This window comes from Triticum aestivum, chromosome 4D (genome assembly GCF_018294505.1).
Source record: "Triticum aestivum cultivar Chinese Spring chromosome 4D, IWGSC CS RefSeq v2.1, whole genome shotgun sequence".
NCBI lineage: Eukaryota > Viridiplantae > Streptophyta > Magnoliopsida > Poales > Poaceae > Triticum > Triticum aestivum.
In genome coordinates this window covers 219,866,470-219,893,778 of record NC_057805.1, presented here as the reverse complement: position 1 = coordinate 219,893,778, position 27,309 = coordinate 219,866,470, and positions in this window count along the sequence as shown.

The window sequence follows — 27,309 nt, the reverse complement described above, 5'->3', positions numbered from 1 at the left end:
TTCGGATCCCTCCAATGCTCTTGGGGAAGAGCGCGGTCATCGTTTGGCTCTTGAGGAGTCATACAACGAGGACCATGCTAAATTGAAGAAAGATCTTGATCATTCTCTTGTTGTATCTCGTGTGCTAAACTCCGAGAAAGCCAAGCTTGGGGTTGATCTTGCTAGACTCAAAGAGGAGTTTGATTTACTTGAAAAGGCTCAAAAGGTCTTGAAGGGTGCTCATGGTAGCCTCAAAGAGTCTCATGATCAACTCCAAGTAAAGCTAACTAAGGAGATAGCCACTTTTCCTCATATGGTCTTAATTGATAATACAAATTCTACTAACCCGTGTTGTGAGCATGTGCATCTTGTTGAGGAGAATGCTAAGTTGAAGAAGCAACTTGAGAAAGGCCTTGTGTCATGCATACAAGGTGAGAAGAACCTCAACGACCTTTTGAGCAATCAAAAGGAAGTTGTGGCCAAGGAAGGGATTGGGTTCACACCCAAACCCAAGAACAAGAAGAAGAATGACAAGGCCAAACGACCTCCTCCTCTCAAGCAAACCTTTGTGAAAGAGGGAGAGGGCGCTCCTAAGGAGAAGAAGAACAATGTGAAGGGTGGTGGTGTCAAGAAGGGCAATGCCACCCCTTCCAACAAAGCCGGCGACTTTAACCCTTCCTATGTGTTATGCCGTGCTACTGATGGGCATGTTTATGCTAAATTTGTTGGTTCTCCTTATGAGTACATTGAATGGTCTATTTGGGTTCCTAAGACCCTTGTCACTAACATCAAAGGACCCATTACAAAATGGGTACCTAAAACCAAGCATTGATCTCTTGTAGGTGTTTGCTTCTGGTGGGGGATCATGGTTGCTCGATAGTGGAGCCACTAATCATATGACCGGAAGCAAGGACTTGGTGGTGGACGTGCACAAGATTCCATCTATACCCACCAATGTCGAGTGGGGTGACGCCTCATCCTCTAAGGTATTGGGACTTGGCAAGGTTGTCATCTCTCATGATCTCACGATCGAGAAGGTCATGATTGTTGAGTCCCTCGCATACAGTTTACTTTCCGTTCGTCAACTTGCAATCATGGGCTTTGCCGCTTTGTTTGATATTGATACCGTGGACCTCTTCTGGAGCAAGACTCTTAAATTAGCCTTTGTTGGGCATGTCGAGAACGGTCTCTATGTGATTAACTTTTCAGAGCGACCCACTAAGACCGCGACATGCCTAATGGCTAAAGTTGACGTGGGATGGCTTTGGCATCGCCGTTTAGCCCATGTCAATATGAGATCTTTGCAAAGTCTTCTCAAGGGGGACCATGTTCATGGACTAACAAATGTTAGTTTTGCCAAAGATCGTGCTTGCACTGCTTGTATCAAAGGAAAGCTACATGAGAAGGCTCACCCTCCCACGACTATCATCTACTCGAAGAGGCCTTTGGAGCTCCTTCACTTGGATCTCTTTGGGCCTCCATCCTTTGATAGTCTTGGGGGTAGGAAGTATTTCCTGGTGATTGTGGATGATTATTCAAGATACACTTGGGTATACTTCTTCAAGAGGAAGATTGAGACCCAGCAAACCGTCATTGACTTTGCAAATGAAGCCCAACGCCAACACAATGCAAAGATCTTGACAATAAGAAGTGACAACAGCACCGAGTTCAAGAACTAAACCTTGGATGAGTTTCTTAGTGATGAGGGGATCAAGCATCAATATTCCGCACCTTACACCCCTCAACAAAATGGTGTAGCGGAGAGGAAGAACATGACGTTGATGGATGCGGCAAGGACCATGATGGCGGAGTTCAAGTCTTCATACAACTTTTGGTCTGAAGCCATCAACACCGCGTGTCATGCATCCAATCGGCTCTATCTGCGCAAAGGCTTGAACAAGACTCCATATGAGATACTCACCGGTAACAAGCCCAACCTCAAGTACTTCTGGGTGTTCGGGTGTAAGTGTTTCATTCTCAAGAAAGGTGTTCGTTTGTCTAAATTTGAGGCTAGAGCTCAAGAGGGCATATTTGTTGGTTATGCTACAAACTCTCATGCCTACCGTGTCCTCAATAAGTCCACGGGACTTATTGAGGAGACGTGTAACGTGGAGTTTGATGAGAATAACGGCTCCCAAGTGGAGCAAAGTGGCACTTGTGATGTAGGTGATGAAATTCCTCCCCAAGCCATAAGAAGAATGGGTGTTGGTTTTATCCTACCCATTGAGGAACCCCTTGTGGCCGAAGGAGAAGGACAATGTTCCACTCAAGTGGAACCATCACCAACCCAAGGCCCACATGCTTCCGAAGAACAAAGTGAAGGCCCTCAACCTCATGAACAAGATCAACCTCAAGATGGTGTTGAACCACCAAGTGATGCCCAAGGTCAAGTTCTCTCCTCCGAGCAAGTTCAAGATCAAGAGCAAGCTCAAGATCAAGAACAAGCTCAAGACGACGCTCAAGATGATCAAGTGACCGCTCCTCAACTCACTCCTGAGGAGGAATTGGGGCGTCGTGCCACCAAGATTGCATCCAAGCTCTCTACCAAGGGTCATCTCATGACAAATGTGCTTGGAAGCATACGAAAGGGGGTAAGCACTCATAGACAATTAGCAAACTGTTGTGAACATCACACGTTTGTCTCTTGTGTTGAACCCCAAAAGGTCTATGAGGCGCTCAAAGATCCGGATTGGCTTAATGCCATGCATGAAGACCTCAACAACTTATAGCACAACAAGGTGTGGAGATTGGTACCAAGGCCAACGGGGAACCATAATGTCATTGGAACCAAGTGGATATTCAAGAAAAAGCAAGATGCTCATGGAATTATAGTCCGCAACAAGGCTCGTTTGGTAGCACAAGGCTACTCCCAAGTCGAGGGTATCGACTACGGTGAAACCTTTGCTCCCGTTGCTCGCCTTGAATATATTCATTTGTTGATTGCTTATGCTTCTCATCATAATTTCAAGTTGCAACAAATGGATGTGAAAATTGCTTTTCCTAATGGTCCTATTAATGAGTTGGTGTATGTCAAACAACCCCCCGGGTTCGAGGATCCCTATTTCCCCGATCATGTGTACCAACTCGATAAGGCACTCTATGGCCTTAAACAAGCCCCACGTGCGTGGTATGACCACCTTACCGAGTTGTTGCAAGATCATGGGTTTGAAATTGGGAAAATCGACCCCACTCTTTTTACAAAGAAGGTCAAAGGGGAGTTTTTTGTGTGCCAACTATATGTTGATGATATTATATTTGGTTCCCCTAACAAAGCTTTCAATGAGGAATTTGCCGCTCTCATGACCTCAAAGTTCAAGATGTCCATGATGGGAGAGTTGAAGTTCTTGGGTTCGAAGTCAAGCAAAGAAGAGAAGGGCCCTTCATCAACCAAGCCAAATACACTCAAGACATGCTCAAGAGATTCAAGCTAAGTGATGTCAAGCCGGCTTCCACTCCAATGCCCGTCAAATGCCAACTTGACATAGATCCCAATGGTAAAGTGGTGGATCGAAAGGTATATCGCTCCATGATTGGCTCCTTGCTTTACCTTTGTGCATCTAGACCGGATATCATGTTGAGTGTGGGAATTTGTGCACGGTTTCAAGTCGCACCTAAGGAAAGCCACCTTCTGGCGGTCAAGCGGATCTTTCGATATTTGGCTCATACCCCAAACTTTGGCTTATGGTACCCAAGAGGAGCAAGCTTCAATCTTGTAGGCTATTCGTGAAGGAAATATTCCCTAGAGGCAATAATAAAGTTATTATTTATTTCCTTATATCATGATAAATGTTTATTATTCATGCTAGAATTGTATTAACCGCAAACATAATACATGTGTGAATACATAGACAAACAGAGTGTCACTAGTATGCCTCTACTTGACTAGCTCGTTGATCAAAGATGGTTATGTTTCCTAACCATAGACATGAGTTGTCATTTGATTAACGGGATCACATCATTAGGAGAATGATGTGATTGACTTGACCCATTCCGTTAGCTTAGCACTCGATCGTTTAGTATGTTGCTATTGCTTTCTTCATGACTTATACATGTTCCTATGACTATGGATTATGCAACTCCCGTTTACCGGAGGAACACTTTGTGTGCTACCAAACGTCGCAACGTAACTGGCTGATTATAAAGGAGCTCTACAGGTGTCTCCAAAGGTACTTGTTGGGTTGGCGTATTTCGAGATTAGGATTTGTCACTCCGATTGTCGGAGAGGTATCTCTGGGCCCACTCAGTAATGCATATCACTATAAGCCTCGCAAGCATTGTAACTAATGAGTTAGTTGCGGGATGATGTATTACGGAACGAGTAAAGAGACTTGCCGGTAACGAGATTGAACTAGGTATTAAGATACCGACGATCGAATCTCGGGCAAGTAACATACCGATGACAAAGGGAACAACGTATGTTGTTATGCGGTCTGACCGATAAAGATCTTCGTAGAATATGTGGGAGCCAATATGAGCATCCAGGTTCCGCTATTGGTTATTGACCGGAGAGGTGTCTCGGTCATGTCTACATAGTTCTCGAACCCGTAGGGTCCGCACGCTTAACGTTACGATGACGGTTATATTATGAGTTTATGTGTTTTGATGTACCGAAGGAGTTCGGAGTCCCGGATGAGATCGGGGACATGACGAGGAGTCTCGAAATGGCCGAGGCGTAAAGATCGATATATTGGACGACTATATTCGGACTTCGGAAAGGTTCCGAGTGATTCCGATATTTTTCGGAGTACCGGATAGTTACGCGAATTCGTATTGGGCCTTAATGGGCCATACGGGAAAGGAGAGAAAGGCCCCAAAGGGTGGCCGCACCTCTCCCCATGGACTAGTCCGAATTGGACTAGGGAGGGGGGGCGCCCCCTTCCTTCTTTCTCCTTCTCCCTTCCCTTTTCCTACTCCAACAAGGAAAGGAGGAGTCCTACTCCCGGTGGGAATAGGACTTCCCCCTTGGCGCGCCCTCCTCCTAGGCCGGCCGCCTCCCCCCTTGCTCCTTTATATACGGGGGCAGGGGGGCACCTCTAGACACAATTGATCAACGATCTTTTAGCTGTGTGCGGTGCCCCCCTCCACCATATTACACCTCGATAATATCGTAGCGGTGCTTAGGCGAAGCCCTGCGTCGGTAGAACATCATCATCGTCACCATGCCGTCGTGCTGACGAAACTCTCCCTCAACACTCAGCTGGATCAGAGTTCGAGGGACATCATCGAGCTGAACGTGTGCTGAACTCGGAGGTGCCGTGCGTTCGGTACTTGATCGGTCGGATCGTGAAGACGTACGACTACATCAACCGCGTTGTGTTAAACGCTTCCGCTATCGGTCTACGAGGGTACATGGACAACACTCTCCCCTCTCGTTGCTATGCTTCACCATGATCTTGCGTGTGCGTAGGAATTTTTTTGAAATTACTACGTTCCACAACAGTGGCATCCGAGCCCGGTTTTATGCGTTGATGTAATATGCACGAGTTGAACACAAGTGAGTTATGGGCGATATAAGTCATACTGCTTACCAGCATGTCATATTTTGGTTCAGTGGTATTGTGAGATGAAGCGGCCCGGACCGACATTATGCGTACGCTTACGCGAGACTGGTTTCACCGTTGCGAGCACTCGTTGCTTAAAGGTGACTGACGGGTGTCTGTCTCTCTCACTTTAGTTGAACCGAGTGTGGCTACGCCCGGTCCTTGCGAAGGTTAAAACAACACCAACTTGACAAACTATCGTTGTGGTTTTGATGCGTAGGTAAGAACGGTTCTTGCTAAGCCCGTAGCAGCCACGTAAAACTTGCAACAACAAAGTAGAGGACGTCTAACTTGTTTTTGCAGGGCATGTCGTGATGTGATATGGTCAAGACATGATGCTATATTTTATTGTATGAGATGATCATGTTTTGTAACCGAGTTATCGGCAACTGGCAGGAGCCATATGGTTGTCGCTTTATTGTATGAAATACAATCGCCATGTAATTGTTTTACTTTATCACTAAGCGGTAGCGATAGTCGTAAAAGGAATAGTTGGCGAGACGACAACGATGCTACGATGGAGATCAAGGTGTCGCGCCGGTGACGATGGTGATCATGACGGTGCTTCGGAGATGGAGATCACAAACACAAGATGATGATGGCCATATCATATCACTTATATTGATTGCATGTGATGTTTATCTTTTATGCATCTTATCTTGCTTTGACTGACGGTAGCATTATAAGATGATCTCTCACTAAAATTTCAAGATAAAAGTGTTCTCCCTGAGTATGCACCGTTGCGAAAGTTCTTCGTGCTGAGACACCACGTGATGATCGGGTGTGATAGGCTCTGCGTTCAAATACAACGGGTGCAAACAGTTGCACATGCGGAATACTCAGGTTAAACTTGACGAGCCTAGCATATGCAGATATGGCCTCGGAGCACTGAGAGCGAAAGGTGAGCGTGAATCATGTAGTAGATATGATCAACATAGTGATGTTCACCATTGAAAACTACTCCATTTCACATGATGATCGGTTATGGTTGAGTTGATTTGGATCACGTAATCACTTAGAGGATTAGAGGGATGTCTATCTAAGTGGGAGTTCTTAAGTAATATGATTAATTGAACTTAAATTTATCATGAACTTAGTCCTGATAGTATTTTGCAAATTATGTTGTAGATCAATAGCTCGCGTTGTTGCTTCCCTGTGTTTATTTTTGATATGTTCCTAGAGAAAAAATATGTTGAAAGATGTTAGTAGCAAAGATGCGGATTGGATCCGTGATCTGAGGATTATCCTCATTGCTGCACAGTAGAATTATGTCCTTGATGCACCGCTAGGTGACAGACCTATTGCAGGAGCAGATGCAGACGTTATAAACGTTTGGCTAGCTCAATATGATGACTACTTGATAGTTTAGTGCACCATGCTTAACGGCTTAGAATCAGGACTTCAAAGACGTTTTGAACGTCATGGACCATATGAGATGTTCCAGGAGTTGAAGTTAATATTTGAAGCAAATACCCGAGTTGAGAGATATGAAGTCTCCAACAAGTTCTATAGCTAAAAGATGGAGGAGAATAGCTCAAGCAGTGAGCATGTGCTCAGATTGTTTGGGTACTACAATCGCTTGAATCAAGTGGGAGTTAATCTTGCAGATAAAATAGTGATTGACAGAATTCTCTAGTCACCATCACCAAGTTAGTAGAACTTCGTGATGAACTATAGTATGTAAGGGATGACGAAAGTAATTCCCGAGCTCTTCGCGATGCTGAAATCGACGAAGGTAGAAATCAAGAAAGAGCATCAAGTATTGATGGTTAACAAGACCCCTAGTTTCAAGAAAAGGGTAAAGGGATAGAAGGGGAACTTCAAAAAGAACGGCAAGCAAGTTGCTACTCAAGTGAAGAAGCCAAGTCTGTACCTAAGCCTGAGACTAAGTGCTTCTACTGCAAAGGGACTGGTCACTGGAAGCGGAACTGCCCCAAGTATTTGGTGGATAAGAAGGATGGCAAAGTGAACAAAGGTATATTGGATATACATGTTATTGATGTGTACTTACTAGTGTTTATAGCAACCCCTCAGTATTTGATACTGGTTCAGTTGCTAAAGAGTAGAAACTCGAAACGGGAGTTGCATGAACATAAAAAAGTTAAGGATGAAGTGACGATGTGTATTGGAAGTGGTTCCAAGATTGATATGATCATCATCACACACTCCCTATACTTTCGGGATTAGTGTTGAACCTAAATAAGTGTTATTTGGTGTTTGCGTTGAGCATGAATATGATTTGATCATGTTTGTTGCAATACGGTTATTCATTTAAATTAGAGAATAATTGTTGTTCTGTTTACATGAATAAAACCTTCTATGGTCATACATCCAATAAAATGGTTTGTTGGATCTCGATCGTAGTGATACACATATTCATAATAATGAAGCCAAAAGATGCAAAGTTAATAATGATAGTGCAACTTATTTGTGGCACTGCCGTTTAGGTCATATTGGTGTAAAGCGCATGAAGAAACTCCATACTGATGGGATTTTGGAATCACTTGATTATGAATCACTTGATGCTTGCGAACCGTGCCTCATGGGCAAGATGACTAATACACTGTTCTCCGGAACTATGGAGAGAGCAACAGATTTGTTGGAAATCATACATATTGAGGCTTGTAGCAGGTATCATTAATTTCTGACCTTCATAGATGATTTGAGCAGATATGGGTATATCTACTTAATGAAACAGAAGTCTGAAACATTTAAAAAGTTCATATAATTTCAGAGTGAAGTGGAAAATCATCGTAACAAGAAAATAAAGTTTCTACGATCTGATCGTGGAGAAGAGTATTTGAGTTACGAGTTTGGCCTTCAGTTAAAACAATGTGAAATAGTTTCACTACTCACGCCACCTGGAACACCACGGTGTAATGGTGTGTCCGAACATCGTAACCGTACTTTATTAGATATGGTGCAATATATGATGTCTCTTACCGATCTTCCACTATCATTTTGGGGTTATGCATTAGAGACAGCTACATTCACGTTAAATAGGGTACCATCTAAATCCGTTGAGACGACATCTTATGAACTGTGGTTTGGCAAGAAACCAAAGTTGTCATTTCTTAAAGTTTGGGGTTGCAATGCTTATGTGAAAAAGTTTCATCCTAATAAGCTCAAACCCAAATCGGAGAAATGTGTCTTCATAGGATACCCAAAGGAGACAGTTGGGTACACCTTCTATCACAGATCCGAAGGCAAGACATTCGTTGCTAAGTATGGATCCTTTCTACAGAAGGAGTTTTTTCTCGAAAGAAGTGAGTGGGAGGAAAGTCGAACTTGATGAGGTAATTGTACCTGCTCCCTTATTGGAAAGTAGTTCATCGCAGAAACCAGTTTCTGATTAGTGAGGAAGTGAATGATGATGATCATGGAACTTCAGATCAAGTTATTACTAAACCTCGTAGGTCAACCAGAGTAAGATCCGCACCAGAGTGGTACGGTAATCCTGTTTTGGAGGTTATGTTACTAGACCATGACGAACCTATGAACTATGAAGAAGCGATGGTGAGCCCAGATTCCGCAAAATGGCTTGAGGCCATGAAATCTGAGATGAGATCCATGTATGAGAACAAAGTATGGACTTTGATTGACTTGCCCAATGATTGGCGAGCCATTGAGATTAAATGGATCTTCAAGAGGAAGACGGACGCTGATAGTAGTGTTACTATCTACAAAGCTAGAATTGTCGCAAAAGGTTTTCGACAAGTTTAAGGTGTTGACTACGATGAGAATTTCTCACTCGTATCTATGCTTAAGTCTGTCCGAATCATGTTAGCAATTGCCGCATTTTATGAAATCTGGCAAATGGATAAACAAAACTGCATTCCTTAATGGATTTATTAAAGAAGAGTTGTATATGATGCAACCAGAAGGTTTTGTCAATCCTAGAGGTGCTAACAAAATATGCAAGCTCCAGCGATCCATCTATGGACTGGTGCAAGCATCTCGGAGATGGAATATACGCTTTGATAAGTTGATCAAAGGATATAGTTTTATACAGACTTGCGGTGAAGCCTGTATTTACAAGAAAGTGAGTGGGAGCACTACGGCATTTCCGATAAGTATATGTGAATGACATATTGTTGATAGGAAATAATGTAGAATTATTCTGCAAAACATAAAGGAGTGTTTGAAAGGAGTTTTTCAAAGGAAGACCTCGGTGAAGCTGCTTACATATTGAGCATCAAGATCTATAGAGATAGATCAAGACGCTTGATAAGTTTTTTCAATCAGTACATACCTTAAGAAGATTTTGAAGTAGTTCAAAATGGAACAGTCAAAGAAAGAGTTCTTGCCTGTGTTACAAGGTGTGAAATTGAGTAAGACTCAAAGCCCGACCACGGCAGAAGATAGAAAGAGAATGAAAGTCATTCCCTATGCCTCGGCCATAGGTTCTATAAAGTATGCCATGCTGTGTACCAGATCTATTGTATACCCTACACTGATTTTGGCAAGGGAGTACAATAGTGATCTAGGAGTAGATCACTCGACAGCGGTCAAAATTATCCTTAGTGGAATAAGGATATGTTTCTCGATTATGGAAGTGACAAAAGGTTCGTCGTAAAGGGTTACGTCAATGCAAGTTTTGACACTAATCTAGATGACTCTAAGTCTCGGTCTAGATACATATTGAAAGTGGGAGCAATTAGCTAGAGTAGCTCCGTGCAGAGCATTGTAGACATAGAAATTTGCAAAATACTTATGGATCTGAATGTGACAGACCCGTTGACTAAAATTATCTCACAAGCAAAACATGATCACACCTTAGTATTCTTTGGGTGTTAATCACATAGCGATGTGAACTAGATTATTGACTAGTAAACCCTTTGGGTGTTGGTCACATGACGATGTGAACTATGGGTGTTAATCACATGGTGATGTGAACTATTGATGTTAAATCACATGGCGATGTGAACTAGATTATTGACTCTAGTGCAAGTGGGAGACTGAAGGAAATATGCCCTAGAGGCAATAATAAAGTTATTATTTATTTCCTTATATCATGATAAATGTTTATTATTCATGCTAGAATTGTATTAACCGGAAACATAATACATGTGTGAATACATAGACAAACAGAGTGTCACTAGTATGCCTCTACTTGACTAGCTCGTTGATCAAAGATGGTTATGTTTCCTAGCCATATACATGAGTTGTCATTTGATTAACGGGATCACATCATTAGGAGAATGATGTGATTGACTTGACCCATTCCGTTAGCTTAGCACTCGATCGTTTAGTATGTTGCTATTGCTTTCTTCATGACTTATACATGTTCCTATGACTATGAGATTATGCAACTCCCGTTTACCGGAGGAACACTTTGTGTGCTACCAAACGTTAGAACGTAACTGGGTGATTATAAAGGTGCTCTACAGGTGTCTCCAAAGGTACTTGTTGGGTTGGCGTATTTTGAGATTAGGATTTGTCACTCTGATTGTCGAAGAGGTATCTCTGGGCCCACTCAGTAATGCATATCAAAATAAGCCTTGCAAGCATTGTAACTAATGAGTTAGTTGCGGGATGATGTATTACGGAATGAGTAAAGAGACTTGCCGATAACGAGATTGAACTAGGTATTAAGATACCGACGATCGAATCTCGGGCAAGTAACATACCGATGACAAAGGGAACAACGTATGTTGTTATGCGGTCTGACCGATACAGATCTTCGTATAATATGTGGGAGCCAATATGAGCATCCATGTTCCGCTATTGGTTATTGACCGGAGAGGTGTCTCGGTCATGTCTACATAGTTCTCGAACCCGTAGGGTCCGCACGCTTAATGTTACGATGACGGTTATATTATGAGTTTATGTGTTTTGATGTACCGAAGGAGTTCGGAGTCCCGGATGAGATCGGGGACATGACGAGGAGTCTCGAAATGGCCGAGACGTAAAGATCGATATATTGGACGACTATATTCGGACTTCGGAAAGGTTCCGAGTGATTCGGATATTTTTCGGAGTACCGGAGAGTTACGGGAATTCGTATTGGGCCTTAATGGGCCATACGGGAAAGGAGAGAAAGGCCCCAAAGGGTGGCCGCACCCCTCCCCATGGACTAGTCCGAATTGGACTAGGGAGGGGGGCGGCCCCTTCCTTCTTTCTCCTTCTCCCTTCCCTTTTCCTACTCCAACAAGGAAAGGAGGAGTCCTACTCCCGGTGGGAGTAGGACTCCCCCCTTGGCGCGCCCTCCTCCTCCTCCGCCTTGCTCCTTTATATACGGGGGCAGGGGGGCACCTCTAGACACAATTGATCAACGATCTTTTAGCCATGTGCGGTGCCCCCCTCCACCATATTACACCTCGATAATATCGTAGCGGTGCTTAGGCGAAGCCCTGCGTCGGTAGAACATCATCATCGTCACCACGCCGTCGTGCTGACGAAACTCTCCCTCAACACTTGGCTGGATCGGAGTTCGAGGGACGTCATCGAGCTGAACATGTGCTGAACTCGGAGGTGTCGTGCGTTCGGTACTTGATCGGTCGGATCGTGAAGACGTACGACTACATCAACCGCGTTGTGTTAAACGCTTCCGCTATCGGTCTACGATGGTACGTGGACAACACTCTCCCCTCTCGGTTCTATGCATCACCATGATCTTGCGTGTGCGTAGGAATTTTTTTGAAATTACTACGTTCCCCAACAATTCGGACTCCGATTGGGCGGGAGACAAAGTGGATAGGAAGTGAACTTCCAGAGGGTGCCAATTCCTTGGTTGCTCTTTGGTGAGTTGGTCTTCTAAGAAGTAAAGTTGTGTGTCTCTCTCGTCCACCGAAGTGGAGTATGTGGCTGCTGGTAGTTGTTGTGGACAACTTCTATGGATGAGGCAAACTTTAAAGGATTACGGTGTCATTTGTGACAAAGTTCCTCTTTGGTGTGACAATGAAAGTGCCATCAAGATTTCTCTCCACCCGGTGCAACACTTCAAGATGAAGCACATTGAGATTCAGTATCACTTCATCCGGGATCACATTAGGAGAGGGGAGATCGAGCTCAACTATGTCAACACTCATGATAACCTTGCAGATATCTTCACGAAGCCCTTGGATGAAGCAAGATTTCACGAGTTAAGGCATGAGCTAAATATCATTGATTCGAGCAATGTGGCTTGAACCCTTGCACACCCCACCATACATAACTTGTTATCTTGTTTAGGTGTAGGCATGGACATAGGGGGAGTGTTGTTCTCGCAATGAACTCTCCCTCCCCCATTATGCATAAATTGTCAACTCTTTCACATTAGCCATTTTTACGGTACTTGTGCTTCAAAGATGAGTTTTGGTCATGGGCGCAAGGATAATTCTTCGTGGTGCCATACCAATTGACTCAAACATAGGTGGCTCCAGCCACCGCCCTCTCTTTGGAGAGGTTATGTCGCGTGTTTGGTCCTTGTTGTCTCTTGGCTTTCCTTCTTCGTGCCGAGCTCGTGTTTGAGTTCCTCGTGTGTTAGCTCTTGGTGTGTCCTTTCGCTTGAAGGTTGTATTGCAAAGGTTGTTTTCCTCTTTTGCGAAACTTGCACTTTCTTGGGTTTGCGGTACTACTGCAGGAGCTGCTCACGGTACTACCGCAACCAGCACGGCAGTAAGTTTTTACTACCGCTGGATGAGCGGTACTACCGCCCCGTGTGCGGTACTTCCACTCAAGTGGTACTACCGCCCCGTGTGCGGTACTTCCGCTCGAGTGGTACTACCGCGGAGACCCGCGGTACTACCGCGCAGACGCGAGCGCGTGGGGGTTAAGAGCGGGCAGGGGGAGTTCCAACTCCCTCATACCCATTCAACTCTTTTTCCCCACGTCGTCTCTCTCTCTCTCTCTCTCTCCTGCCTAAAAACGGCGCCGGAGGACCTCGCCGGATCTCTGTCTCCGGCCGCTCTCCTCGCATTCCGGCCGGGGGGATCGATCCCCACCTCGCCCTCTTGCCATGGAACAAGGTTTCTCCGCAAATCCCTCTCTCTTTGCCTCATTGTCTTGTCTTTAGGTTTTTGGAAGATACTTTGTGTTCTTGAGATTTTAGGCCGAATCTTTGCAAGAGTAAGATGTAGGAGAGTTGTTGTGCTGTAGAGATGCTATTTGGTATGTTGCTACTCGGTAGTTTTGATCAACCGTAGTACCGCTCCATTGTCACGGATGTTCCTGGATCTGATTCATTTTGAATCTAATCCGAGCGGTAATACCGCAACTCCCGTACGGTACTATCGCTCTGGGCGCTTTCGCCTCGTATGGTACTACCGCTTCTTCAGAGCGGTACTACCGCGCGCGGCGCGGAAGTAAAATTTTACTTCCGCTCTAGGCGTGGTACTGCCGTGCCATCTCAGCGCGGTACTACCAAAGCTAGAGCGGTACTAAAATTTTAGTTCCACTTTATGGAGCAGTACTACCGTTGACCTCAAACCTTCCTCGTGGCTACTACCCAATGTTACCTCTACTTGTTTCGTTTGTTTTTGCTGTGGTCTTTGCATTGATCCTTCTTGCTTCTCTTGCGTGTTCTTGTGTTGTGTGACATAGGTGGTGGCTCCGGTTTCACTATCCGCCGTTCGAATCCAAGCCGTGACACGGGCTCCAAGCGCCTGCGCAACCAAGATGAAGCTCCAGAGGGCTCCAATGCCCCCCAACGCAGAACCAAGACCACCGCCACCAAGAACCAGGAGCCCTCAATGGGCATGGATGAGGTACCTCTTGCTGAGTTTGTGACTCGAAGGAGGATCAACCCCTATGTGAATCCCCGTGCAAACTTCAGAGGGAATGATTTGTTCTGGACCAAGCAGCAGAATCTTATCTATTTGGATGTGATCAAGGACAAGCAGAACATCTACGTGGACGTGCACTGGATTAACATGAATCATATGAGGCAGGATAAGCACCATGACTATTTTGGTGAGGCTTTGGACCTAGTGGAGCAGTTTGGCATTAAGGACTGATGTCTACTACGCAACCTTCTTCTTGTAGACGTTGTTGGGCCTCCAAGTGCAAAGGTTTGTAGGACAGTAGCAAATTTCCCTCAGGTGGATGACCTAAGGTTTATCAATCCGTGGGAGGCGTAGGATGAAGATGGTATCTCTCAAGCAACCCTGCAACCACATAACAAAGAGTCTCTTGTGTCCCCAACACACCCAATACAATGGTAAATTGTATAGGTGCACTAGTTCGGCAAAGAGATGGTGATACAAGTGCAATATGGATGGTAGATATAGGTTTTTGTAATCTGAAAATATAAAAACAGCAAGGTAACTAATGATAAAAGTGAGCAGAAACGGTATTGCAATGCTAGGAAACAAGGCCTAGGGTTCATACTTTCACTCGTGCAAGTTCTCTCAACAATAATAACATAATTGGATCATATAACTATCCCTCAACATGCCACAAAGAGTCACTCCAAAGTTACTAATAGCGGAGAACAAACGAATAAAGTTTAATTACATCACAACTAACTAGAGTGATCTTCGCTAGTTGAGGAGGACGGTTTAATTACATCACAAATAAAGTTTCATCGTGCATAATTCAAAGTTTCGTCATAGAGAAAGTATGGACTAAATGGACACTTTGTCATATATCGTAAATCACTCCAACATGTCATGCCATCCATCCAAGTCAGGGAGATAGTCCCCAAGCATGGTGAAAGGCTTCATGTTGAGACGCCGAGCGGCTACGCGTGTTCGGACGTCTTCCCGCCACATTTACCCTTCTTCGTAGAACATCCCTGTTTTTTCGAGGACCTCCTTCATGATGATTTGGACAAGTTCACGCTGGATGTGATAGAACTCAGCTCGGAGTCGATGATACGGGGTATCTCCTAGGTTCTTCGCCCATTGCAGAATATGGGCATCGCTAGATCTAGGTGACATGCGAAGGTTCTACTGATCCTGTCTGTACTCCAGCATGTGGTGGAGGACATAGAATCTATCACTGAGAGTACCACTCGGTTGCTGGATGCAGCAGAAGTAGGTCTTATGTCCGAAGGCGGGTGTGCGGTTCCTTGTCTTCTTGAGTGTGATCTCTCCACCCTGTAGGCCGTAGCTAAAGATAGTACTATCGAGAACAGACTTGATGTGGGTGTAATCCTTTTTCTTCATGTTCTTCGACGAGTCCACGTAAAGAGCGTGGGAGAATCAGGGGTAAAGGATGATAAGGACGGTGCGCTTGTTGCTGCACAAAGTAAGTACACCTCAAATTAGCCTCCACGCATGCAAATGAATGATTGAAATTGAAGGAAGGATATCCGCGGATGACTTACATGGGATGATAAGGCACGAGAATCGTCTCCTTGTCCTTATTGCCGACCATGAAATCAGTGATGTATTTACTCACGTATGCACGGTGCTTTTCGCGGACTGCCAAGAAGCCCTCATGCATGAAGTATGGGTCAGCGACATAGATATAAGGTATCTGCTCAATCCTGATGATGTAGTTCATGTACAAGGAAAAAGGCGGACACACGTAAAATCCAACCTTTTCAAGTGAAACATGTCGAAGATGTAATCGAATCGAAGGAAGAACTTTTCTGCGGGGAAAGTGTCGATGTACAACCTTTGCTGCGGCACGTTAACCATGTAGAGCGGGTATCCTGGATTTTGTGAGGCGATCAGACTTTTCTCTCTTCACAGCACATCGTCATGAAGTCTCCTGAGATCGCCGTATATGGCCTCTACCGCTGCCTTAGGTACGATCAGATCACCAGGGATATGGTATTTTGCCGCACCCATGACAGGTATATGGTCTTGAACCCGAGGCTGCGGAGGCGGTTGGCTCATAGAAGCAGCTTTGTTGCCTTTCCTTGGTCTCTTCCTATGCTTGTTTGCTACTGGAAGTCTATAATACATTCGTCCTCTCGCAATTCAGGCACCGACTCATCACGCTCATACCCTGAGTACTCATACTGCTGAGCCATCAATCCTCTGTCTTCATAGGCGCCAATATTGAGATACTGTAGAGTGTCATCGTCATCCTCATCGATGGCATCGATATCATGCATTGCTTCTTCGAAGGTGGCGATGTCATTAGCGACTAATGGAGCCCCTTCCTCACCCCATCCGCTATCACCCAGCACGACAGGCGACGCTAATTGGGTAGGTGGGGTGTTGATGTTCATACCTTGCTGAGGCTGCGTGGTCGTGGGTGTGCTCCCGGCCGCCTCTAGATGAAGCAGACTCTTTGGCCACAACAGGACCCAACTCTTGCAATCGCCAAGCTGCTGCGGGGTCTCATCGTCATCTCCCCCTAGTACCGGAGGAGCCAAATTCCCGTGCCCCAGTTTGACACTGGCCACGGAATCCTTGAATACGTCAGGGGGATCGGCCGGCTGTGGAACAATTGTTCCTTCGGCTTCACTATCGTCGCCTTCCCCACGTCCACCTTCTGGCCGCTGATGGTGTACAGTATGGTGCACGGGGTTATGTCAGTCTGCAAAGACATGTCTATGACATGACACATCCGAAAGGCAATGGAAACGGGAGATTATACATATATTGAAGAGGGCCGGTGTGACAGGTACCCTGAGGGCGTCAAGCTCAGCCAAAGACGAAGCCCCGCCGAGCACGCCAGAGATGGAGGACGGGCTGCTAGCGCGTGCAGGAGCAGGTGCACTAAACGAGCTGCTCCTGAATAAGTTGGAAAGGGGAAGTCTGCTACCTCTTTATTTGGATTTTGTTTCCTCCAGCCGACGATAGCCGGAATAAAGACACTATACGAAGCTGCCATCTCCTCTTTTGCAGCAGCTACCGCTGCTTTGACTGTCTCGGTTGATTACTTCTCAAACGCAATCTCAACCTTCTTGTCGATGTTTTCTTCATGTAACCTCCGTCATTCCTTCCTCTCCTCCGTGGTCTCACGGTAGTACTTCTTCCATGTGGCGCCGTCTCCGACGCCGTGCACGCGTCCATACGATGGCCGAGTATCCGCCGGGAGTCATTTCAATATGTTCAAGGCCTGGTTGAATGGGGTGTCCCACTTGGGCCTCGCCAACGCCTTAGACGGCGAGTCACTTTCGGCCGCGATCCTGTGCTGCTCTCTCTGTAAAAGGAACAAGGATCGTTTACAAATGTGACTAAACATGCAGTCGAATTGATCAGAAGCTAAAATTAGGGGGTAAATTAATAATTACCAGCAGTCTCATGAACTCCTTCGTGACCGCGTACGTATCAAAAACCTTGTTGACTGGGTCCCAACGGTACCGGGCCTTGATGACATCACGCTCCTGCGGGATGGTGAACTCCGCCAAGTGGTCTGGGATCCCCAGAATTTCATGTTCCGCGTCCTCCTTGGCCCATATGGGCCTCTTCCCCGCGTAACCACGGCTTCCGAGGTGGTGGCACCCCATGTTCCTCTCTTGGAGCTCCTTCATGTACTCTGACTTTTCTTTGACATCTCGACAACGCAAATCTTCTTGGATATTTCGTACTGCTCTTCCGTAATTGTCGGATTATCCCTTACCATCTCGGAGTAGGGTTCCTTTTTGTCGATAATCCGATATTTTTCCCTTACTTTCCAGGCGGACAACGCGCTTGTAAACTTACTCATGGCGCGGTTGTTTATCTTCTTCATTGCCGGGTCTTTATCTGGATCAGTATATTTGATTTCATCCCGGCCCGGGAACAAGAATACCTGGTGCAAGTTAGTTAGGAGGGACTGCTCCAAATCTGGTATCTTCCTTAGTTTCTCTTCATTGATGGTGGCGGTTGCCCGTAGGATGTAGCCTATTTGATTGTCGTAGCAGGCGCACGCTTCCGCAGGCTCTTTTGGCTCCAAATTGCCGTCGTCCACCTCCGTGACCACCAGTCTAGTAGTGATCAGATGGTTTGGGCGCCGTTGCCTCTTTGGTTTCGGTTCTATACTTGCTTCACCAGTCTCGATGCCGGTCTCGGCACCGCTGTCAGTCTCGGCGCTGGTCTCAGCGTCAGTCTCAGTCTCGGATGTGACAGGTAGGCCCTGCAACAACCGTTGCTCATCGAGAAGGTTCAAATCACCAGAACCCTGTCCTTCATCGTTGCTAGCGATGTTTCCTATGATTAAATCTAGTCAATTAATTCTAGACCTAATAAAATGAATAATGACATAAAAAGGCCAATGTTTTGCAGGAATGTTGATTCATTCCCGTTGCGGTAAATCCCGGGCACTCGATAAGTCCTAGTTTGTAGCACAAGTCATGCCGAAATTCACGGAAAATTTCAGCATGACCTTTGGACACAATCATGCCGAACTGGATAAATAGAGCGCCTGAAATTTGCCGGAACAGAAATGAATCAACATTCGGCAAAACATAGGCCACTCGGAATCATTCCCTGCAAACAACAAAAGGCCACTTGGGCACAATCGAACCACTTCAATGTTGCATATATCAAGACCACTTAAGAACCTATACATGAGCAACTACAACAGTAGATATACATGAGCAGACACTATTGAGGAATTTGCATACAACCTGACCACTTCAAATTTGCATCTCCTAGTGTTTGACACTTCAAGAAAATTACACAAATCTCATGCTCTCTCAAATTCAATCCAAAAACCAAATATAGATGGATGAACCCTAGAAACCTAGAACCTTTACATATTTCTGTCCTAAATTGTTGTCCTAATAAAAATAATGTCCTAATATAAATTATGAACCCTAGAACTCAATTTTTGTCCTAAATTTCAAATTATGAACCCTAGAACTCAATACAAATTATGTCCAAAATTTCTGTCATAATAAAAAATCAGTACAAATTAAGAACCAACTCGACTTGCAGCACTAATAGAAATTTATAGGTTTATATTCAATTTTTTCTCTAAACTAAACACTACTGCCCTAATTAACATTTAATTCGAAAACTAAGTTAGAGGAAAATTCAGTTAACTACTAATAGAACAAAATTCAGTTAACTTTAGTGCTCTATAATGATGAAATGAAAAAAATTCAGTTAACTACTAATTTCATTCATTTTGGTCATTCATTTAACTTCACCTAATTAACCTAGTGTGCCGCTACTACTAGCAGCACTACTAACCTAATTAACCTAGTAAAACCCTATTGCCCTAACTAAAAAACCGCTAATTAACATCTACTAGTACCACCACTGCCCTACCCTAATTAACATCTACTAGTACCATGATATTTGCTTGAACTACGTCGGTATTTCCCCAAAGAGAAAGGGATGATGCGGCACAACAACGGTAGGTATTTCCCTCGGTGATGAGACCAATGTTATCGAACTAGTAGGAGAACCATGCAACACCACGTAAACAGCTCCTGCACACAAAGAACAAATACTTGCAACCCGACTTAAGAGAGGGTTGTCAATCCCTAACGAGTAAAAAGATAGGTAAAATTGTAGTAGATTGGATAAATACATCTCGCGGGAATGCGAGATAAAATAAATAAACAAAAATTGCGACAAGGTATTTTTTGTATTTTTTGATTAATAGATCTAAAAATAAAAGCAAATAAAAATAGACCGCGAAGGCAAATATAATAAAGAAGAGACCCGGGGGGCGTAGATTTCACTAGTGGCTTCTCTCGAGAAAAATAGCATACGGTGTGTAAAAAAATTACTATTGGGAAATTTATAGAACTTCAAATAATCATGACGATATCCAGGCAATGATCATTATATAGGCATCACGTCCAAGATTAGTAGACCGACTCCTGCCTGCATCTACTACTATTACTCCGCACATCTATCGCTATCCAACATGCATCTAGTGTACTAAGTTCTTGGAGAAATGGAGTAATGCAATAAGAACGATGACATGATGTAGACAAGATCTATTTATGTAGAAATAGACCCCATCTTGTTATCCTTAATAGCAATGATACATACATGTCGGTTTGAAGGAAATATGCCCTAGAGGGAATAATAAAGTTGTTATTTTATATTTCCTTATATCATGATAAATGTTTATTATTCATGCTAGAATTGTATTAACCGAAAACTTGATACATGTGTGGATACATAGACAAAACACCGTGTCCCTAGTAAGCCTCTACTAGACTAGCTCGTTAATCAAAGATGGTTAAGTTTCCTAACCATAGACATGTGTTGTCATTTGATGAACGGGGTCACATCATTAGGAGAATGATGTGATGGACAAGACCCATCCGTTAGCTTAGCATGTTGATCGTTGAGTTTTATTGCTATTGCTTTCTTCATGTCATATACATATTCCTTTGACTATGAGATTATGCAACTCCCGGATACCGGAGGAGTACCTTGTGTGCTATCAAACATCAAAATGTAACTGGGTGATTATAAAGATGCTCTACAGGTATCTCCAAAGGTGTTTGTTGGGTTGGCATAGATCGAGATTAGGACTTTTCACTCCGAGTATCGGAGAGGTATCTCTGGGCCCTCTCGGTAATGCACATCATGATAAGCCTTGCAAGAAATGTGACTAATGAGTTAGTTGCAGGATGATGCATTACGGAACGAGTAAAGAGACTTGCCGGTAACGATATTGAACTAGGTATTAAGATACCGATGATCGAATCTCGGGCAAGTAACATACCGATGACAAAGGGAACAACGTATGTTGTTATGCGGTTTGACCGATAAAGATCTTGGTACAATATGTGGGAGCCAATATGAGCATCCAGGTTCCGCTATTGGTTATTGACCGGAGACGTGTCTCGGTCATGTCTACATAGTCCTCGAACCTGTAGGGTCCGCACGCTTAATGTTCGATGACGATTTTGTATTATATGAGTTATGTGATTTGGTGACCGAATGTTGTTAGGAGTCCCGGATGAGATCACGGACATGACGAGGAGTCTCGAAATGGTTGAGAGGTAAAGATTCATATATAGGACGATAGTATTCGGAAACCGGAAGTGTTCTGGGGGTACTATGTACGTATCGGGTCACCGGAAGGGGTTCCGGGCAACGCCCAACAAGCTATATGGACCTAATGGGCCAAGAGGGGAAACACACCAGCCACAAAGGGGCTAGTGGCCTCCCCCCATATGGTCTGGCCAAATTGGAGAATTAAAGGGGAAGAAGAAAAGGAAAATGGGAATAGGATTCCCCCTTCCCCCTCTTCCCTTCCTACTCCGAATAGGAATAGGAAAGGGGGGAGGCCGAATTGGGAGGACCCCAAGTAGGATTCCTCCTACTTGGGGCGCCCCCTTGGCTGCCTCTCCTCCCCTCCAACCTATATATATGAGGGGGGCATTGCTAGAACACACATCAATTTCTTAGACGTGTGCGGTGCCCCCATCCACCATTTACTCCTCCGGTCATATTGTCGTAGTGCTTAGGCAAAGCCCTGTGCGGATCACTTCACCATCACCGTCACCACGCCATCGTGCCGACGAAACTCTCCCTCGACACTTTGCTGGATCAAGAGTTCGAGGGACGTCATCGAGCTGAACGTGTGCTGAAATCGGAGGTGCCGTACATACGGTACTTGATCGGTTGAACCGCGAAGACGTTCGACTACATCAACCGCGTTAAACTAACGCTTCCGCTTTCGGTCTATGAGGGTACGTGGACACACTCTCCCCCTCTCGTTGCTATGCATCTCCTAGATAGATCTTGTGTGATCATATGAAATTTTTGAAATTGCATGCTACGTTTCCCTACACGGTTCCCCTTCTGTCACTCGGATCAAGCACCATAAGATCGAACCCATCACAAAGCACCTCTTCCCATTGCAAGATAAATAGATCATGTAGGCCAAACAAAACCCAAATAGCAGAGAAGAAATACGAGGCTATAACTAATCATGCATATAAGAGATCAAAAGACTCAAATTACTTTCATAGATAAAAACATAGATCTGATCATAAACTCAAAGTTCATCGGATCCCAACAAACACACCACAAAAAAGAGTTACATCAAATAGATCTCCAATAGACCATTGTATTGAGAATCAAAAGAGAGAGAGGAAGCCATCTAGTTACTAACTACGGACCCGTAGGTCTACAATGAACTACTCACGCATCATCAGAGAGGCACCAATGAGGATGATGAACCCCTCCGTGATGGTGTCTAGATTGGATCTGGTGGTTCTGGAACTTGCGGTGGCTGGAATTGATTTTCGTCGACTCCCTTAGGGTTTCTGGAATATTGGGGTATTTATAGAGCAAAGAGGCGGTGCGGGAGGCCACCAAGGAGGGCACAACCCACCTTGGCGCGCCTGGGCCCCTAGGCGCGCCCTGGTGGGTTGTGCTCCCCTCGGACCACCCCTCAGGTACTTTCATGGCCCATCTGGTGTCTTCTGGTTCAAAAAAATCCACAAAAAGTTTTGCTGTGTTTGGACTCCATTTGGTATTGATTTCCTACGATGTAAAAAACAAGTAGAAAACAACAACTGGCACCGGGCACTATGTCAATAGGTTAGTCCCAAAAGTTGATATAATATGATTGTAAAACATCCAAGAATGACAATATAACAACATGGAACAATAAAAAATTATAGACACGTTGGAGACGTATCAGCATCCCCAAGCTTAATTCCCGCTCGTCCTCGAGTAGGTAAATGATAAAAACAGAATTTTTGATGTGGAATGCTGCCTAACATGGTCATCACATATTCTTTTCTTTGTAGCATGGAAATTTGGACTTTTATATGGTTCAAAGCAATAGTCTACTTTTGACATGAGGACTTTAATACTCAAGCATATCAACAAGCAACCATGTCTTTCAAAATATCATCACAAAAGCAAGTTATCCCTAGCCCATTATGCTCAATCGTTGATCCATTCATAAAACACACTCGCATATTAGCTACACCCAATGCTCAAGTACGGTCATAGTGAACCCTAGTTGGTGCTTTATAAGAGAAGATGGAGACTCAAATAAAAATAAAAATTGCATAAAGTAAATAGAAAGGCCCTTCGCAGAGGGAAGTAGGGATTTGAAGAGGTGCCAGAGCTCAAAGCAAAAAAGATAGACAAAAACATTTTGGGAGGCATGCTTTTCCTGTCAACAAAAACGATCGAGTAGTTCCTAATACTTTCCATGCTAGATATATCATAGGCGGTTCCCAAACAGAAAATAAAGTTTATTCCTTTTTCCACCATACTTTCACTTTCCATGGCTAACCGTATCCACGGGTGCCTTCCATACCAACACTTTCCAAGGAATTTATTATTTGACAACATAAAGTAAATTCATTTTTCATTTCGGGACTGGGCATCCCTAATACCTTTGTCGTACTCTCATGCAATGACAAGTGAATAAACAATCATCTGGAGAATAACACATCTAGCCTGGAAATATATTAGCCACCCCCTACCGTTTCATGAGCGGTACGAGCACACAAAAGAGAAGTTTATTTTGAAAATTAGAGATGGCACATAAAAATTTGCTTAGAACGGCAAAAGAATACCGCATATAGGTAGGTATAGTGGACTCATGTGGCAAAACTGGTTTAAAGTATTTTGGATGCACACGTAGTGATCATACTTAGTGCAATTGAAGGCTAGCAATTGATTGAGAAGCATCCAACCAAGAGACGAAAAAGCTCATAAGCGAGCTTTAAGCATAACTAACACCGAATAATGCACCACATGTAGGATGTAATTTCATTGCATAACTAGTGACTTTCATTCTTGCATAGGGGATCACAAACCTTAACACCAATATTCTTATTAAAGCATAATTACTCATCAACATGACTCACATATCATATCATCATATCTCAAAACTATTACAAAGAATCAAGTTTATTTTTGTCCAATGATCTTCATGAAAGTTTTTATTATATCCTCCTTGGATACCTATCACTTTGGAACTAATTTCATATGTTGCTATTGATAGCCCAAACAAATATAAGTGAAGACCATGAGCATAAATTTTGTTCTTCTCTTAAATTAATTTAAGTGAAGCATAAGAGAATTTCTAACAAGTCATAGCATAACTTTGGCTCTCTCAAATAGGTGTGTTTAGAAAGGATTCAAGACTCAAAATAAAAAGAAAAACAAGCAAAGACTCATATCATACAAGACGCTCCAAGCAAAACTCATAATATGTGACGAATAAAAATATAGCTCCAAGTAAAATACCGATGATCGTTAGAAGAAAGAGGGGATGCTACTCGGGGGCATCCCCAAGCTTAGTTGCTTGATACTTCTTGAATATTATCTTGTGGTGCCTCGGGCATCCCCAAGCTTAGCCTTTTGCTAATCCTTATTGCTTCATCCATCGTACTATCACCCAAAACTTGAAAACTTCAATCACACAAAACTCAACAAAACCTTTGTGAGATCCGTTAGTATAAGAAGCAAATCACTACTATAAGATTGTTGCAAACCCATTCATATTTTAATTTTGCATTATATCTACCATATTCCAACTTTTGATGGTAAAAACTCTTCAAAGAAAACCATAGAATCATCAAACAAGCACACAACGCAAAGAAAACAGAATTTGTCAAAAACAGAACAGTGTGTAGCAACCTGAATATTTCGAATACTTATGTAACACCAAAAATTCTGAAAAATTAGGACAACGTAGGAAATTTGTATATCAATCTTGTGTAAAAAAATAAGAATTTTATCACACTTCTGTGTTATTTAACAATTATGTGACTGGCGCGCAAAGTTTCTGTTTTTCAACAAGATCAAATCAACTATCACCCAACATGATCCCAAAGGCTTTGCTTGGCACAAACACTAATTAAAACATGAAAAACACAATCATAATAGTACCATAATTGTGCAAACACTCAAGAACAGAAAGAAAAAGACAAAAATAAATTTTATTCATTGGGTTGCCTCCCAACAAGCGCTATCGTTTTACGCCCCTAGCTAGGCATAAGATTCCAATGATGCTCACATGAAAGATAGTAATTAAAACACGAAGAGAGCATCATGTAACACGTGAAAAACACATTTAAGTCTAACATACTTCTGCATATGCATTTTATAAGCAAACCAGTTATCAAGACAAGAAATTTCTAGCATATGCAAGGTAGAAGAATAAAACATTTACGATCTCAACATAACGAGAGGTAATTTAGTAACATAAAAATTTCCACCATGATGTTTTCCTCTCTCATAATAATTACATGGGGGGTCATAATGAAATTCAACAATGTAGCTATCATATAAAATTTTCTCTTCATGATCCACATGCATAAAAGTTTTATAATCTTCCAAGATAGTGGGACTAACATCAACTAAAGTCATGACCTCTCCAAACCCACTTTTATCGAAAATTTCACAAGATTGAACACTCTCCAAATATGTGGGATTATTTTTACCTAGAGTTGACACTCTTCCGAACCCACTTTCAATATTATTGCACACATATTCATCACGAGGCTTAAATAAACTATCAAGATCATAAGAATCATTATTACCCCAATCATGATTAGTGGACATAGCAATATTAGCATCCCCAAGCTTGGGGTTTTGCATGTTATTAGCACAATTGACATTAATAGAATTTATAATAACATCATTGCAATCATGCTTTTCATCCAAGGAGCTATCATGAATCACTTTATAAATTCCTTCTTTTAACACTTCGTCACAGTTTTCAGATTCATGAGTCTCAAGCAAAACTTCATAAAGATAATCTAGCGCACTCAACTTACTAGCAATTGGTTCATCATAATTTGGTCTCTTAAAAAGATTAGCAAGTGGATGAGGATCCATATCAATAGATTTTCAGAAAGCGAAGATGCAAGCCAATAAGAGACACATGGCAACACAAGCAAACAAGAGATCTGACACGAAAAAGGCAAACGGAAAGAAGGCGAATAAAACGGCAAATTTTCGTGAAGTGGGGGAGATGAAAGAGAGGCAAATGGCAAATAATGTAAATTTCAAGGAGATGAGATTTGTGATTAGGAACCTAGTAGATGTTGATGATGTCTCCCCGGCAACGGCGCCAGAAATTCCTTTTGATGTTTGCTTGAACTACGTCGGTATTTCCCCAAAGAGGAAGGGATGATGCAGCACAACACGGTAGGTATTTCCCTCAGTGATGAGACCAAGGTTATCAAACCAGTAGGAGAACCATGCAACACCACGTAAACAGCTCCTGCGCACCAAGAACAAATACTTGCAACCCAACTTAAGAGAGGGGTTGTCAATCCCTCACGGGAAAAAAGATAGGTAAAATTGTAGTAGATTGGATAAGTAGATGTCGTGGGAACATGAGATAAAATAAATAAACAAAAATTGCAGCAAGGTATTTTTGTATTTTTGGATTAATAGATCTGAAAATAAAAGCAAATAAAAATAGACCACGAAGGCAAATATAATAAAGAAGAGACGCGGGGGCCGTAGATTTCACTAGTGGCTTCTCTCGAGAAAAATAGCATACGGGTGGTAAACAAATTACTGTTGGGTAATTGATAGAACTTCAAATAATAATGAGGATATCCAGGCAATGATCATTATATAGGCATCACATCCAAAATTAGTAGACCGACTCCTGTCTGCATCTACTACTATTACTCCACACATCGACCGCTATCCAGCATGCATCTAGTGTATTAAGTTCATGGAGAAACAGAGTAATGCAATAAGAACGATGAATGATGTAGAAAAGATCTATTTATGTTGAAATAGACCCCATCTTGTTATCCTTAATAGCAACGATACATACGTTTTGGTTCCCCTTTTGTCAATGGGATCAAGCACCGTAAGATCGAACCCATCATAAAGCACCTCTTTCCCATTGCAAGATAAATAGATCAAGTTGGCCAGACAAAACCCAAATATCAGAAAATAAATACGAGGCTATAAGTAATCATGCATATAAGAGATCAAAAGACTCAAATAACTTTCACGGATAAAAACATAGATCTGATCATAAACTCAGAGTTCATCGGATCCCAACAAAC